Here is a 14,132-nt window from a genome sequence, read left to right as displayed (position 1 = left end):
TGACGAAACACCATCTCTGGGCTGGGTGCAGTGGCTCACGCCTGTAATTCCAACCCTTTGGGAGGCCAAGGTGGGTAGATCACTTGAGGTCACGAGTTTGAGACCAGCCTGGCCAACATGGTGAGACCCCCATCTCTACTAAAAATACAAAAATTAGCTGGCATGGTGGCACACATCTGTAATTCCAGCTACTTGGGAGGCTGAGGCAGAAGAATTCTATGAACCCAGGAGATGGAGGTTGCAGTGAGCCAACATTGTGCCACTGCACTCCAGCCTGGGCAACAGAGCAAGACTGTCACAAAAAAAAAAAAAAAAACTACCAAAAAATACAAAAATTAGTCAGATGTGGTGGCATGCACCTTAGTCCCAGCTACTCAGGAGGCTGAGGTGAGAAAATCACTTGAACCCAGGAGTTTGAGGCTAGAGTGAGCCAACATTGAACCACTGCACTCTAGCCTAGATGATAGAGTGAGACTCAATTTCAAAACAAACAAAAAACTATGTGTAAAATATTCATACTCTACAACTTTAGTAACACTTACTGTTTGTCCAGCATCGATGCTGGCAACATGCTCATTAAGGCCACGGTTGATATGCGCAAAGTCTACAGCTCTTCTTGATATCCAACATGTCTTCTTACTGTAAAAGAAAAGTTATATATTAAAGTCAAATTCACATCAAACTATAATCACCCAAGAAATCAAAGTCAAAAATGTATATAATATTTATAATATATATGATATTCCAAATAGAGAAGACAAGAAAGACTGTACTTACTGCCATTGGAGGTGACTACTGCACTCTGAAAATGTCTATATAAAAGAAAATAACTAAGCATTTCTTCCGCCTTTAAGTAGAACACTAATTCTAGGTAACAAAATAGCCTTAGTTGATGAAAGAAATCTTATCTTTATAGACGGTGGCTAGCTACTAAACGTAAAAGGAACAACAGAACCCAAAACCATTTTTTCACCTGTAATTAAATAGCTAATCAAGAATCATCAATTAATGCTAAAATCATTAGGTGAAAAGTTGATAAACAAATTGACCTGGCCAAGGTGGTGGCTCACATCTGTAACCCCAGCGCTTTGGAGGTCGAGGTGAGTGGATCACTTAAAGTCAAGAGTTCGAGACCAGCCTGGCCAACATGGTAAGACTCCCATCTCTACTAAAAATAAAAATTAGCTGGGCATGGCAGTACACACCTGTAATCCCAGCTACTTGGGAGGGAGCCTGAGGCAGGAGAATCACTTGAACTCGGGAGGTGGAGGTTGCAGTGAGCCAAGATGGCTCCACTGCACTCTAGCCTGGGTGACGGAGTGAGACTCCATTTCAAAAAAAGTCCCACAAAAAAAAAGAAAGAAATGTATTTGGGGCTGGGCGAGGTGCCTCACAAGTGTAGTCCTATTACTTTGAGAGGCCTGAAGGGGCGGGGAAAGATTGTCTAAGCTCAGGAGTTGGAGACCAGCCGGGGCAACATGGTGAAACTCCATCTCTACTAAAATTACAAAAATTAGCCAGGCGAGCCGGGTGCAGTGGCTGATGCCTGTAATCCTAGCACTTTGGGAGGCCAAAGCAGGAGGATCAGGAAGATCACAACCATCCTGCCCAACATGGTAAAACCCCGTCTCTACTAAAACTACAAAAATTACCTGGGTATTGTGGGGTGTGCCTGCAGTCCCATCTACTCAAGAGGCTGAGGCAGGAGAATTGCCTGAACCCAGGAGGCGAAGGCACCATTTCACTCCAGCCTGGGTGACAAAAGCGAAACTCCATCTCAAAAAAAAAAAATTTACCTGATGTCAAAGTACCACCCTACAGATTACTACTTGCTGGAAGCAAAAAGGAAATCATAACTTTATAATGAAATGATAAGGTTCTCACTACATTAACTTGGTGATCAAATACAGCAACAAAATAGTGGGACTAGACATTATATGCCTCTTAACTAGAAACAGAAGGAAGTACACAGAATTACTAAACGAAGTACTCTTCCAAAACTGTTTAACCTGTCTACTCACACCTTTAGATCTAACTCCCAATTTAAAGGAAATAAATACAGGGGATAGAGAAAGAAAGTCATACTCTGCCATGAGGAAACAAGCAGCAATATAAAATGTAATCATCTCAACAGACCTAATGGGTCAATACCACAGGGACGGAGAAGCAGAGTAGAGAAGGAGGTGTATGGGTAGAAGAGACAGTTCTACCTATATATTAAAAAACACTCAAGAGATAACAGTTCTACCTATATATTAAAAAAGACTCAAGAGATTACAACCAAATGCAATGGGTAGCTCTTGACTGAAATCTGGCATTTAAAAAAAAAAAAACACCAGCCAGGCGCAGTGGCTCACGCCCAGCACTTTGAGAGGCCAAGGCAGGCAGATCACCTGAGTTCAGGAATTCAGATCAGCCTGACCAACATAAAGAAACCCCATCTCTACTAAAAATACAAAAAATTAGCCAGGTGTGGTAGCACATGCCTGTAATGACAGCTACTCAGGAGGCTGAGGCAGGGGAACTGCCGGAACCCAGGAGGCAGAGACTGCGGTGAGCCGAGATCGTGCCACTGCACTCCAGACTGGGCATCAAGAGCAAAACTCCATCTCAAAAAATAAATAAATAATTTAAAAATTTTTTTAAAAAAGTGTTAGCAAAGATGTAGAGAAACTGGAACTCTTGTGTACTACTGGTAGGAAGACAAAATGGCACAGCCACTATGCAAAGGGTATGGCACTTCCTCAAAAAATTAAAAATATAATTATCATATGATCCAGCAATTCCACCTCAGGGTACATATCCAAAATAATTAAAAACAGGATCTCAAATAGATATTTGCACATGCATGTTCATTACAGCATTATTCACAATAGTTCAAGAGATGGAAGCAACTTAAATGCCCATCAACAGGTAAATGGATAAAAAAAAATGTGGTACATACATATAACGGAATATTATTCAACCTTAAAAAAGTGCACAGTGGCTCATGCCTATAATCCCAGCATTTGGAAGGCCAAGGCTGGCTGATCACTTGAGCCCAGGAGTTCAAGACAAGCCTGGGCAACATGGCAAAACCTCATTTCTACAAAAAATACAAAAATTATCCAGGTGTGGTGGTACACATCTGTGGTTCCAGCTACTCAGAAGGCTGAAGTGGGAGGATGGCTTGAGCCCAGGGAGGTCAAGGCTGCAGTGAGTCATGATTACACCACTGCACTCCAGCCTGGGTGACAGAGCAAGACCCTGTCTAAAAAAAAAAGGAAATCAAGTCATATGCTGCAACATGGATGAACCTTAAGGACATTATGCTAAGTGGTATAAGCCAGTCACCCAAAAAAACAGCAATAACAATGACAAAAAGCTGCATGTTTCTACTTAAATGGGGTATCTACAGTAGTCAAACTCTAGACACAGAAAGTAGAATCATGGTTGTCAAGGGCTAGGAAGAGGGACAAAAGGCGTTCACTGAGTACAGAGTTTCAGTTTGGCAAGATGAAAAAAACTGCACAACAATGAGCGTAGTTAACACTACTGTTCTGTACTCTTAAAAGTGGTTAAGATAGCCGGGCTCGGTGACTCACACCTATAATCCTAGCACTTTGGGAGGCCGAGGTGGGTGGACCACCTGAGGTCAGGAGTTCAAGACCAGCCTGGCCATCATGGTGAAACCCCATCTTAAAAAAAAAAAGTGATCAAGATAGTAAATACATTGTACTTTTTTCCACAATTAAAAAAACTATGAGGAGCTTAACTACAAAGAAAAAAATTGAGAGAAGGTAATTTAGCAGAGAAAGAGAATGTTCACTCAAGAGAGATAGAATCAATAAGAGAACAGAGCCAGGCATGGTGGCTCACACCTATAATCCCAACACTTTGGGAGGCCAAGGCAGGTGGGTCACTTGAGGTCAGAAGTTCGAGACCAGCCTTGGCCAACATGGTGAAACCTCATCTCTACAAAAAAAACATAAAAATTAGCTAGATGTGGTGGCACATGCCTGTAGTCCCAGGTACTTGGGTATCTGAGGCAAGAGAATCGCTTGAATCAGGAAACCGGGAAGGTAGAGGCTGCAGTGAACCAAGACCGTGCCATGCACTCCAGCCTGGGCAACAGAAATCCTGAGAAATGAACTAAATTTAATTTCAAGTACATAATCAATTATTAACTCTGGGTCCCCTGAAAAAAAACGCTTTACTGGATCTTTATAGGTCCAGAAACTATGTGCAAAATACTCTACTAGGTACTTGTACTCCCCAGGGACTGCATGTATGATATCCATTTCCCCTAGTCAATCACTTCTTTCTTCCCAACCACCACCAAAAAAGCCTCCATCCTCTCCTACTTGTCCTTAAAAATGCTACAAAATTGAAATTCCTGCATTGGAAAAACTGTCTAGAAATTTTATGTTCTCTGTGCACACAGAACTGATAATGATCAGACTAACCAAACTCCTATTATTTCCTATACAGTTTCAGTTTCTTAAAATGAAAGTAGGCCGGGCATGGTGGCTCACGCCTGTAATCCAAGCACTTTGGAGGCCAAGGTGGGTGGATCACCTGAGGTCGGGAGTTCAAGACCAGCCTAACCAACATGGTGAAAAACCCCATCTTTATGAAATAATTTTAAAAAATAAAATAAAATGAAAGTAGTTTATATTTGTTGTTTCAACTTCTTTCTGTTGACTCCTTGACTCAGTACAATCCACCCTCCCACTCCAAGCAGCATTTACTGATGTTTCTCTGGCTGGCCCTTCTTGGTCTCTGTCATGGATTTCCTGTCTTCTGCTCACTTTTTCAGTGTCATTGCTCGCTAAGGTTCTGTTTCTAATCTTTGGTTCAAGTCACCTCTTCTAGGTCCATCCAAACCCATGGCTTCAATGCCTATAAGTGTGACTCTACTCAATAATCTTCTCCCAAACCCCAATATAGTTAACTGCTTGACAGATATATCCACTTGAATATTCCATGGGCACTTCAAACCTGAGAGATCCAGCTTAAATTTCCTTCAATGACTCTCTATAGTTTTTAAGATCAAGTTCCAACTCTGTGGTAAAGCATTCAAGGAATTCTATGACATGGTCCCTTAACTACCTTTGGCCTCCTCTTCTACTTCCTTCCCATCAGGTACTCTCTACTCCACCTGCATCTAGTTATTTGTTTCCCACACAAGGAAGGCCATTTCACAGCTAGCTCTGTGCCTTATACATGCTCTGCCTTAAAGTCCCTCTACCCCAGCTGGGTGTGGTAGCTCACACCTGTAATCCCAGCACTTCGGGAGGCCGAGGTGGGCAGATGACAAGGTAAGGAGTTCAAGACCAGCCTGACCAACATAGTGATACCCCGTCTCTATTAAAGATACAAAAATTAGCCAGGCATGGTGGCGCACACCTGTAATCCCAGCTACCTGGGAGGCTGAGGCAGGAGAATTGCCTGAACCCGGGAAGCGGAGGTTGCAGTGAGCTGAGATTCCACCACTGCACTCCAGCCTGGGCGACAGACCAAGAATCCATCTCAAAACAAACAAAGAAGTGCCTCTACCCCATCACACCAAACCCATATTTCTTGGTTCAATTTACTTTCCTTCAGGAAAGTTTCCCACTATCTCAAAGCCTGATTTAGCCACAGCTCCCAACGCACCCTAGGCATCTATCTTAGCATCTCTGTATTTACTTGTTGAGACTACTAGTCTGTAAGCTTCTCGCAGATATGTATTTTATTTAGCAAACAAGAGCTCAATAATACTTGTTTATAAGCTAGCACAAGCCAAAAGGCCAACTTCTTTAAAATACTAGACTTACTATTTTAGTACCTGGAATACACAGGTCCATAATACAGGGCCTCTCTTTACCACAAATAAAGTACTTATGAAAATAAATTAATAATCAGAAAGGTGGTTAAGAATTACAGTGGATGAGACCAGGCACAGTGGCTCACATGTGGTCCCAGTACCTTGGGAGGCTGCAGCAGGAGGATCACTTGAGCTCAAAAGTTCAAGGCCAGCCTAGGCAACATAGTGAGATCCCACATCTCTAAATAAATAAATAAAATTGGCCAGGCACAGTGGCTCACGCCTGTAATCCCAGCACTTTGGGAGGCCAAGGCGGGAGAATCATCTGAGGCCAGGAGTTCAAGACCAGCCCTACCAACATGGTGAAACCTCATCTCTACTAAAAAGACTAAAAATTAGCCGGGTGTGGTGGCGCATGCCTGTAATCCCAGCTACTTGGGAGGCTGAGACAGGAGAATCACTTGAACCTGGCAGGCAGAGGTGAGCCGATCTCGCAACACTGCACTCTAACCTGGGCAACAAGAGAGAAACTTTGTCTCAAAAATAGATACATAGACATAAAATTAAAAAGAATTAAAGTAGATATTCTTTATGTCTGCCCAGAACTGCTTCCCCTCGGCTACTTGAGGTCTGGTCTGCTTTTTGCTAACAGATCCCTGGCCATGTAAGTGAGCATATCACACAACCTAGAATGAACTAGGCATGGTACCTCAGCCTCTCAAATGCTAGATTGGGTCAAGGTTCTAGCTGATACCCCTGTGCTGCTAGGAACCAGGTGTCACCATGTGAAGAAACATATTTGCAATAACAGGAATGAAGCCTCCTGTGGAAGAAACTGATAATTGATAAAAAAGAAAAAAAAAAAAAAGAAAGAAAGGAATGAAGCCAGTATGCACAGAGTGTAAGTATGAAAAGGTCCCAACTATGGGCAAGTTCCCACCCTAGCTCTTCATGGTCATCTCTATCCATACAACGACTATTATATGGTTATATGAACCAATAACTTTTTCCCCTACAGACTACTTCAAGCTGTATTTCTTTTACTTGAACTCCAAAAAGTCCTAACTAATAGAGAAATGAATTGATAAAATTTAGACACCAAAGGATATTTTTCATTCAGGCTATAAAAGGGCCTGATATGCCTTCTCTAGCTTAGAAAACTTTCATCTAAAATATATAATGTCCCTTTCCTCTTCCTATCAGATAAACCCCAAAATTACTATCTCATTCTCTTTTCAATACACTCCACGCAAATTACATTTTTTAAGACAGTCCATTTACCACTATGTAGTGAGATGACAAATAACCAAGCAATTACAAGGTAACAAAAGAACATGGAGTGCTAAGGACACAAAAAGGAGGCCCATGTAACCCAGACTTGAAGTATCAGAGGGCTTTCTCCTAGAGCTATCACCTAAGCTGAGACCTGAAAGACAAGCCTGCGTTAAAAAAACAAAAGTGAGGGTAAGGAGTAAACTAGGAAAGGTATTCCAGACAGATACAAGCTTCTGTACTCAGGCATAGATTTAAAGAACTCTGACCACTTCAGGGGGAAATACAAGGAACTTAATGGAAGTAGCGCACTGACAGCCAAGTGTCAATAGGGATCCAAATCATGAGAATCCTGAAAGCCAAGTGAAGAAGTTCAAAAGTTTCACAAAAAAAAAAAAAAAAAAAGGAAGTTCATAAGGCCATGAAAAGTCAAAAACAAAGCTCAAATGTGTTAGATTACTGTAGCTACAGTGGAAAAAAAATGACTGGAAGACTGAAAGCAGGGATGACCTGTTAGGAGGCTCATGCAACAACCCAGGTGGGAGAGGAAACTAACACATGGAATAGGATGGCAGCAGTGAGGATAGGGAAAAGGAACAGATTCATGAGATATTAAAGAGAAAAAATCCAATGGGGCTGAGTAATGATTCCGAATATGAAAGAAAAAAGAGTAAAAGGAATAGGCCAGGTTTCTACCAAGTTATTATTAGCAGTATATACTATATACTGATTTCTTACCACACACATGCACTATCTCATTTAATCTTCCCCTACAGATAAGACAGAAAACACGCAGTTTTTTGTTCTAGTTTTTGGTTTGGGGATGGTAAGGTTATTAGCAACTATAGTTTTGGATATGCGGAGTTTGAGGTACCTATAGGAACATCCAAATGGACATGTCATGAAGATAGATGATATATGAGTCCAGTTACCAGAAAATAGCTTTCAGTTGCAGACTAGAGAATTATCAGCATGCAGATGGTAACTAGGGAAATTCCTTTTTTTTTTTTTTTTGAGATGGAGTCTCGCTCTGTAGCCCAGGCTGGAGTGCAGTGGCATGATCTCGGCTCACTGCAACCTCCGCCTCCCAGAGTCAAGTAATTCTTCTGCCTCAATCTCCAGAGTAGCTGGGACTACAGGAACCCACCGCCATGCCCAGCTAATTTTTGTATTTTTAGTAGAGACGGGGTTTCGCCATGTTGGCCAGGCTGGTCTCAAACTCCTGACCTCAAGTGATCTTCCCACCTCAATCTCCCAAAGTGCTGGGATTACAGTCGTCAGCCACAGCGCCCAGCCTATCACACTTTATACTAAATTCTAATAAAGAGCTAATTTTAGAAATATTGGGGAAAAATTATCACATCTGTAGAAGAAGGCAATTTCTCAGTGTGGAAGTATGAAGCAATGACAGGATGATAAATTCACCTATGACTTTTTTTTTTTTTTAAGGCTGTAGTGAGCTATGATCATCCCACTACACTCGCCTTTTTAACTTTTTGTTTTATTTGATCATTTTATTTTTTTTAAAATATTTTAGAGACAGCCGCAGTGGCTCACGCCTATAATTCTAGCACTTTGGGAGGCCAAGGCGGGGAGATCACCTAAGGTTGGGAATTCGAGACCAGCCTAACGAACATAAAGAAACCTCGTCTTTACTAAAAATATAACATTAGCAGGGCATGATGGTGCATGCCTGTAATCCCAGCTACTTGGGAGGCTGAGGCAGAAGAATTGCTTGAACCCGGGAGACAGAGGTTGCAGTGAGCCCAGATCGTGCCATTGCACTCCAGCCTGGGGAACAAGAGCGACACACCATCTCAAAAAAAAAAAAGAAAAAGAAAAAGAAAATTAGCTGAGCATGGTGGCTGGCGCCTATGCCTGTAATCCTAGCTACTCAGGAGGCCAAGACAGGAGAATCACTTGAACCCTTGAACCCACGAGGCAGAAGTTGCCGTGAGCAGAGATCTCGCCATTGCACTCCAGCCTGGGCAACAAGAGCGAAATTCCACCTCAAAAAACAAATAAACAGGCTGGGTGCAGTGGCTCAAGCCTATAATCCCAGCACTTTAGGAGGCTGAAGCAGGCAGATCACCTGAGGTTAGGAGTTCAAGACTAGCCTGGCCAACATGGCAAAACCCCGTCTCTACTAAAAATAGAACAATTAGCCAGACACAGTGGCATACATCTGTAAGCCCAACAGGAGGCTGAGGCAGGAGAATCACTTGAACCCAGGAGGTAGAGGCTGCAGTGAGCCAGGATCGTGCCATTGCACTCCAGACTGGGCAACAAGAGCAAGACTCCATCTCTAAATAAATAAATAAAATTAAAAATAAAAATACAAACATTAGCCAAGCATGGTGGTAGGCACCTGTAATCCCAGCTAGTCAGAGGCTGAAGCAGGAGAATCACTTGAACCCAACAGACAAAGGCTGCAGTGAGCTGAGATGACAGCACCACACTCCAGCCTTGGTGATGGAGTGATACTCCAGCTCAAAAAAAAAATAATAGGCCGGGCGCGGTGGCTCAAGCCTGTAATCCTAGCACTTTGGGAGGCCGAGGCGGGTGGATCACGAGGTCAAGAGATCGAGACCATCCCGGTCAACATGGTGAAACCCCGTCTCTACTAAAAATACAAAAAAGTAGCTGGGCATGGTGGCGCGTGCCTGTAATCCCAGCTACTCAGGAGGCTGAGGCAGGAGAATTGCCTGGACCCAGGAGGCGGAGGTTGCGGTGAGCCGAGATAGCGCCATTGCACTCCAGCCTGGGTAACGAGCGAAACTCCGTCTCAAAAAAAAAAAAAATAATAATAATAATAATAATAAAGACACTAATAACCATATATCTGGGGCTTGCATAAAGTTTTAAGAAAAACAGTCAGCTGAGCACAGTGGCTCACACCTGTAATTCTAGCGCTTTAGGAGGCTGAGATGGGAGGATCACTTGAGCCCAGAAGTCTCAGACCAGCCTGGGCGACATGGCAACAACACCCTGTCTCAATTTAAATTAAAAAAAAAAAAAGATGAAAAGAAAAACAGCCAATAGATGATCAAAGGATATGGTCACACAATCTACATTTAGAGAAAAAGGCCAGGCATGGTGGCTCAGGCCCGTATTCCCAGCAACTTGGGAGGCTGAGCTGAGAGGACTGCTTGAGCCCACAAGTTTAAGACTAGCCTAGGCAACACAGCAAGACCCTGACTCCACAGAAAAATAATTTTAAATGAGCCAGGCATGGTGTTATATGCTTATACTCCCAGCTACTCAAGAGGCTGTTGCAGGAGGATCCCTTGAGCCCAGGAATTCAAGGCTACAGTGAGCTATAATTGTGCCAATGCACTCCAGCCTGTGTGACAGAGGGAGACACTGTCTCCAAAAAAAATTTTTTTAAATCTAGCTACTTAGCCACATAAATATATTAAAGGCTCTCTGAATCTCTGAATTTTTAAAGTATGTGAGCTCAGATAGAATTGATTAACGAGGCCGAGAACGGTGGCTCACGCCTATAATCTCAGCATCTTGGTAGGCCAAGGTGGATCACCTGAGTTCAGAAGTTCATGACCAGCCTGGCCAACATGGCAAAACCACGTCTCTACAAAAATACAAAAATTAGCCGGGCATGATGGTATGTGCCTGTAATCCCAGCTACTTGGGAGGGTAAGGTGGAAGAATCACTTGAAACTGGAAAGCAGAGGTTGCAGTAAACAGATCGCACCATTGCACTTCAGCCTGGGCAACAGAGCAAGACTCTATCTCAAAAAAAAAAAAAAAAAAAGAATTAACCACAATCTAGATGTATAGTTCTAATAAAATAATTTCTGGGCCAGGCACAGTGGCTTACACCTATAATCCCACCACTTTGGGAGGCCAAGGCAAGCAGATCACAAGGTCAGAAGTTCAAGACCAGTCTGGCCAACATAGCGAAACTCTGTCTCTACTAAAAATAAAAAAACATTAGCCGGGTGTGGTGGTGTGTGCCTGTAATCCCAGCTACTTGGGAGGCGGAGGTTGCAGTGAGCCGAGATTGCACCATTGCACTCCAGCCCAGGCAACTATTCAAGACTCCGTCTCGGCCGGGCGCGGTGGCTCAAGCCTGTAATCCCAGCACTTTGGGAGGCCGAGGCGGGTGGATCACGAGGTCGAGAGATCGAGACCATCCTGGTCAACATTGTGAAACCCCGTCTCTATTAATACAAAAAAATTAGCTGGGCATGGTGGCGCGTGCCTGTAATCCCAGCTACTCAGGAGGCTGAGGCAGGAGAATTGCCTGAACCCAGGAGGCGGAGGTTGCGGTGAGCCGAGATCGCGCCATTGCACTCCAGCCTGGGTAACAAGAGCGAGACTCCGTCTCAAAAAAAAAAAAATGCTGGAGGGCAATGCTGAGATTCAAGCTCTCAGCTAAGAATGTAAAATATTCTTCCCAAGGCATGGGCACAGTGGCTCACACCTGTGATCTCAGCACCTTGGGAGGCCGAGGCAGGAGGATTGCTTGAGCCCAGGAGTTCAAGAGCAGCCTGAGCAACATAGTGAGACTCCATCTCTTTAAAAAAAAAAAAAAAAAGAAGAAGAAGAAGAAGAAGGTTTTGGGTCACAAAGATCTAGGTTTGACTGAAACCTACCTGATACATTCATACACTTCCACACCCACACACTAGTTGGATAACTTTCATCAAGTTTCTTAATATTTCTCAGTCTGTCTCCTCCTCTGTAAGAACAGTGCAAATCTCAGAGTTGTAAGAATTAAATACAATTGTATACGCAAAGTGCTTAAAACAGTGCGTGGTGTGTATGTGTGTAAATATACATGTACACCACCTCATTACTATGAGGATGAGGGTAATAAGGTTGATAATGATATAGGGCTTGATGTATGCTTACTCGTTAACAGGCAAGGTAGGTATCAAAAAAGTGTTCAATCTTGGGCCAGGCAGGGTGGCTCACGCCTGTAACCCCAGCATTTTCGGAGGCCAAGGCAGGCAGATCACTTGAGACCAGGAGTTATAGACCCACCTCACCAACATGGCGAAAACCCATACCTACTAAAAATACAAAAGTTAGCTGGGTGTGGTGCTGAGCATCTGTAATCCCATCTACAACAGAGGCTGAGAACCACCTGAACCCAGGAGGCAGACGCTGTAGTGAAACAAGATAGCGCCGCTGCACTCCAGCCTGGGCAACAGAGTAAAGCTCAGTCTCAAAATAAATAAATAAATAAAATAAAAATGCTCGATCTCTTCTTAAATTCCTAATATTAACTACTTCTAAAGGCATTTAATAGACAATTGATTCTTCCCAAGATTTACAATATGATCTTGCATATAAAAAGCTGAAAGGAAGCCGGGCCCTCAGTGGCTCACACCTGTAATCCCAGCACTTTGGAAGGCCGAGGCGGGTGAATCACCTGAGATCAGGAGTTTGAGACCAGCCTGGCCAACAGGACAAAACCCCGTCTCTACTAACAATACAAAAATTAGCTGAGCGTGCTGGTGGGCACCTGTAATCCCAGCTACTTGGGAGGCTGAGACAGGAGAACTGCTTGAACCCAGAAGGCGGAGGTTGCAGTGAGCCGAGATCGCACCATTGCATTCCAGCCTGGGCAACAAGAGAAAAACTCTGTCTCCAAAAAAAAAGCTGGAAGGAAAGCAAAGAAGGTAAGTAGCTATTTTCTGAAATTCATTGACTAATAAATGGTTGCTGCTTTGCATATCAAAAGACATGCATAATCATGGCTAATCATGAAGAAAAGGGAGGTATTAAAAGGAAAATAATCGGCTTTCTAAAACATGGAATGACCTGGCTGACGCGTTGGCCACTACTATAATCCCAGAACTTTGGGAGGCCAAGGCAGGCAAATCGCTTGAGCTCAGGAGTTTGAGACCAGCCTGGGCAACATGGCGAAACCCCGTCTCTACAAAAAATACAAAAATTAGCCGGGTGTCCCAGCTACTCTAGGGAATGAGGTAGGAGAATGGCTTGAGCCTAGGAGGCAGACGTGGCAGTGAGCTTAGATAGTGCCACTGCACTCCAGCTTTGGTGATATGGCCAGACGTCAAAAAATAGTAATAATAAATGCAACTATGTAACAGTATTTAGATTTAATATAAATATTGTAAAACGTGCAACTACAGTGAATATCTAGCCTCTACCATGTACAAGATACTATGCCTACTTTAATATACTTTAATGAAGGAAAAAAAATGTCTCCACCATAACTTAAGCCCATTTTTCCTATGAAGTACAGTACTTCCATCTCCCCTTCAAATCAACTAAAGTCAACAGGTACACAAACTGGCATTCGTACGTACTGCGTGCTGATTTGTACTGCTTTATTCTTTATTGTTTTACAGGTTAGTCTTTTTTCATTAACTAAATTGTGGCCTCCTTACAAAAGAGCAGCCATTTATTTCCTCCTCTTCCCGCTATGTCCACCCCTCCAGCCACTCACTCCAACCGCCCCTCCCCCTCCAGCACGGCACTTAAATAATAAAGGTCCCCTGGCAGCGAAACTCAGAACTGTTGATTTAATTTCTGACCTTTAGCAATAAACAATGTTAGAAAGGCAGATCGAACCACGTTTATCAAAACACAGAACGCACGATGTTTACGTTTCCTAAAGCGAGTAAGAAGTCTTACAGTTAAAATTAAAGGATGAGAGTTAAAACGAGTTACAAATGACAGCTAGTGTTTGAAAGAAAAACACTGGAATAAAAATGGAGTGGAAAGGCTGATGTTGGGATTAAAAGAAAACATTTTTTTAATACAGCTGCAAATCAGTCATTGTTTTCTGAGAGGCTAGGTTCATCTCCAGGATTTTCTTCCAGGAGCTCAACCAATCGCCACCTTTATTGAGTTAACCAGTCTCCAGGCAAGCAGCCCTTGCTGATTGGCTCAAAGATGTCGAGTAGAAAAAGCAGCCAATCCTGCCTTCAAGCCAGAACTGTGCTATGGAGACATTACAACCACTGCATGGCGAGAATGTGTACAAACCTGTCCGTGCCACTAATATCAGATCCTAGTTCCAAAGACTGCCGCCGAAAGTAAGAGCCTTTGAAGCCAACACTGACACTGACCTGTC

The 14,132-nt window shown here is 43.2% G+C and overlaps 1 protein-coding gene across 5 annotated transcripts in view; it reads right to left on the bottom strand.

The window, feature by feature from the left end:
* The window catches only part of N4BP2 (NEDD4 binding protein 2), a 99,159-nt gene that overhangs the window by 84,062 nt on the left and 965 nt on the right, over positions 1-14,132 (bottom strand). For all 5 annotated transcript variants that reach the window (XM_064366525.1, XM_064366514.1, XM_064366512.1 and 2 more), the window contains one exon: positions 543-639. The gene's annotated coding sequence lies outside the window, so the exon portion shown is untranslated. Of the gene's footprint in view, positions 1-542; positions 640-14,132 lie in introns of those variants that run through there.

The sequence above is a fragment of the Aotus nancymaae genome, unplaced genomic scaffold (assembly GCF_030222135.1).
Source record: "Aotus nancymaae isolate 86718 unplaced genomic scaffold, 86718_ANA_hifiasm-v0.15.2.pri h1tg000006l, whole genome shotgun sequence".
NCBI lineage: Eukaryota > Metazoa > Chordata > Mammalia > Primates > Aotidae > Aotus > Aotus nancymaae.
This window is presented reverse-complemented; position numbering and strand designations above follow the sequence as displayed.